Here is a 3,804-nt window from a genome sequence, read left to right on the forward strand (position 1 = left end):
TTGAGTGCGTAATGATGTATGCACGGTACAAACTTTGTAGGTGTACGGACTGGGTGGCGGAAGTCGGGCTACTATTTCTGTTCTAGTGGTAGTTGATCCTCGGGTGGAGACTGCTTCAGACCTCCGGTTTTTCGATGGTGAACCTTTCCGTCATCCCTGTCGCTTGGCGGCTTCCTTCCCCTATGTTCGGCGTTGAGCTTGATGGCCGGTTTAAAGACCCAGCAGTTTTTGTTGGTATGATTAGCTGGTTTATCGGGGTGGCTATGAATCACGCAGGGTCGGTCCAAAATCTTGTCCAGGTTGGATGGTTCATCCCGATTCGCCATGGATGGCTTCTTCCGCTGGCCGGGCTTGGGGTTGCTGAATCCGGTGTTGACCGTCGTCTCGCCTGATCTTTCATTGTCATTGTGACTGTTGTTTTTGCTTCCCCGTGGCTTGCTGTTGGCGTCTTGGATTTAGGAGGTGCCCTGGTTGGTGGCGCTATTGCTTCTTCTCCCGCACAAAAGCGAGTCATCAGAGCAGTGAGAGCTGTAATGGATTTAGGTCCTTCTTGGCCGAGGTGGCGTGCAAGCCATTCGTCCCGGACGCTATGTCTGAAAGCCGCGAGGGCTTCCTCGTCCGGACAGTCGATGATTTGGCTCTTTTTGACTAAGAACCGGGTCGAAAGCTCCCTGGCTGATTCGCCGGGCTGTTGGACAATGTGACTTAGGTCATCGGCATCCGGTGGCCAGATATGTGTTCCTCGGAAGTTATCGAGGAATGCCTCTTCCAAGTCCTTCCAGCTGCCTATGGAATTTTCAGGCAGGCTGTTTAACCAGTACCGAGCTGGTCCTTTTAGTTTTAGTGGGAGGTATTTAATGGCGTGGAGGTCGTCTCCACGGGACATATGGATGTGGAGGATGAAATCTCCTATCCATACTGCGGGATCGGTTGTCCCGTTGTATGATTCAATATTGACCGGTTTGAATCCTTCGGGGAATTCATGATCCATTACTTCATCAGTGAAGCAAAGCGGGTGTGCGGCGTAACTCCGAAGGAGTCCCATTGTGGTTTTCGGCCTGGTTGCGGCGAGGCGTGACACATCCGAATAGGTAGCCATTGTTGCGTGTCGAAGCATGTTTTTGTGATCCGTAGATCGGTCTTGCGCTTCCTACTCTATTGTTCTTGCCTTTACGGCGAGGTGGGGTGGTCTGGTGTTCAGCTTGAGTTGCCTTTTTATCTGGACAGAGTTGCTGACAACCTGTTGTGTTGTGTGACGATGGTATGGGATCCAACGCCCCGTCATTGGACTGGTAGAGCGATCTGTGTTTTCGATAGATTTTGGTTGGGCCACTGAGGCCATATTCTTCGGCGACAGGACTTCGGTCCATCTCTCATTGAGTAGGTCTTGGTCATCTTGAAGCTGCTGCAGCTTGTTTTTCAGGCTCCTTGTCGTAGCTATCAGCCTGTGCTTGAAGCGCTCCTGTTCGAGGGGCTCTTCGGGTACGATGAAGTCTTCATCGCCGAGGCTTTCCTCATCTTCAGAGAGCGGAAGGTAGTTGTCGTCCTCTGATCCGTCGCTGGGCAGGGCCTGTTCGTCGGGGCTGGCTTGCCCGTTTTCCTGTTCCTCCCGCTCAAATGTTGCTCCCACAGGGTCTTCATTACTTTCAGCGCCATCCGGAGTACTATTTTCTCCAGTGCCATTGTTGCTACGGTGTGACTTGGGGCGCCGGAACTTAGATTGTGACTCGGGAGTTTTGACTGGATCTCTGTTGTCTTTGCCGCAAGGCTTTTTAAGTGTATCGATCATGTACACGTCATGTGAAGGGGTGTCCGTCTTGCATCAGAAGACTGGCGGATCTTGGCCTTGCTCCTTATCTGCATCGTCGTCTGGACTGTCTATGTCTGCGAAGCGAGGAGTGGACATGTCAGTTAAGTCCTCGACAGTGGCTATGAAGTGGGTGGCAGGTGGGAAACAAAATTCTCTATCGTCAGCCCCTAGTTCGAACCGGGCATAGTTCGGCTGCGCGTATCCCATGAATGACAGGTTCTTTCGAGAGTTTAACACATTGCCCAAAGGTGAGTGCTGAAAGACGTCGGCGGCACCGAGTTCGAAGATCGATAATCGATCTAGCTCGGTGTCCGCAAGCATATATGGTCCGGAATTTATAGTCGGAGACGAATCCAGAGTTCCATTGACGCAGATGTCGCGGGGTGACGAGTCCGTGTGCGGCTCCAACGCCGCGGACTCTGTGGCTTCGGATGGCATGATCTGATCTGGTTCTAAGACCGTTGCAGCAATAGGGACCATCTCCTAGATGTGATCCGATGACAGATTTAAGTCATGTTCCTCGGAGCGAGGGGGAACGATCACTGTGGTTTCAAATCCATTGAAGATCAAGTCTCCACGGATATCCGCGACATCGTTCAAGCTTCCAAATCTGACCTGGTGGCCGGGGGCATAGCTATTGATCTGCTCCAGATGTCCGAGTGAGTTGGCCCGCAGTAAGAAGCCACCGAACACGAAAATCTGTCTGGGGAGGAAGGTTTCTCCTTGGACAGCGTCGCTATAGACGATTGAAGGGGCCATCGAACCTTTCGTCGACAGCACAGTGGAACTCTCAATCAAAGCACCAATGTCGGTGTCAAAACCAGCGGATCTCGGGTAGGGGGTTCCGAACTGTGCGTCTAGGATCGATGGTGACAAGAGAGAGGGGACACAACATTTACCCAGGTTCGGGCCCTCTCTATGGAGGTAATACCCTACGTCCTGCTTGATTGATATTGATGAATATGAGTGGTACAAGAGTTGATCTACCATGAGATCGTAGTGGATAAACCCTAGGAGTCTAATCTGTATGACTATGGTAATGAATATATCCTTTCCGGACTAATCCCTTCGGTTTATATAGACACCGGGGGGATCTAGGGTTTACATAGAGTCGGTTACATAAGAAGGAATCTTCATAGTCGGTCGCCAAGCTTGCCTTCCACGCCAAGGAGAGTCTAATCTGGACTCAGGTATAGTCTTCGGCTTTCATGTCTTCACAGCCCATCAGTCCGGCCCATGGATAACAGGCCGGACGCCCGAGGACCCCTTAGTCCAGGACTCCCTTAGTGGGTTTGATCCGTGATGGATGAATGCGCATTTTGCACACTATATCCTGATAGAGCAAGTTGAGGTTGCTGCCACCGTCCATCAGGACTCGCGTCAGGTGGAACCCATCAATTATTGGGTCCAGGACCAGTGTGGCTAAACCGCCGTGACGGATACTGGTCGGATGATCCTGGCGATCAAAAGTGATCGGGCATGACGACCATGGATTAAATTTTGGGGCGACTGGCTCTATCGCGTAGACGTCCCTGAGTGCACGCTTGTGCTCCCTCTTGGGGATGTGTGTAGTATATATCATGTTCACCGTTATGACCTAAGGGGGAAACTTCTTCTGTCCCCCTTGTGTTTGGCTGCAGGGGCTCCTCGTCATCGTCCTTGCTCTGCGATCCCATTTCCTTGTTTTCGGAATTTAACTTGCCAGCTTGCTTAAAAACCCAGCAATCTCTGTTGGTATGGTTGGCCGGTTTGTCTGTAGTGCCATGGATTTGGCACGGACGATTGAGTATGTGGTCCAGGCTGGATGGTCCTTGATTGTTTATCTTGTACGGTTTCTTCCGCTGGCTGGACTTGGAGTCGCTGAATCCGGCGTTGACTGTAGTGTCGTCGGTATTGTTACCATTGCTTCGGTGTTTGTGTCTGTTATGTTGGAGCTTGCCATTGCTGTCTTTGGCCTAAGAGGTGTCGGCGTCGCCTGCATTGTTTTTGCTACG

Source organism: Triticum urartu, chromosome 2, assembly GCF_003073215.2.
Source record: "Triticum urartu cultivar G1812 chromosome 2, Tu2.1, whole genome shotgun sequence".
Taxonomy (NCBI): domain Eukaryota; kingdom Viridiplantae; phylum Streptophyta; class Magnoliopsida; order Poales; family Poaceae; genus Triticum; species Triticum urartu.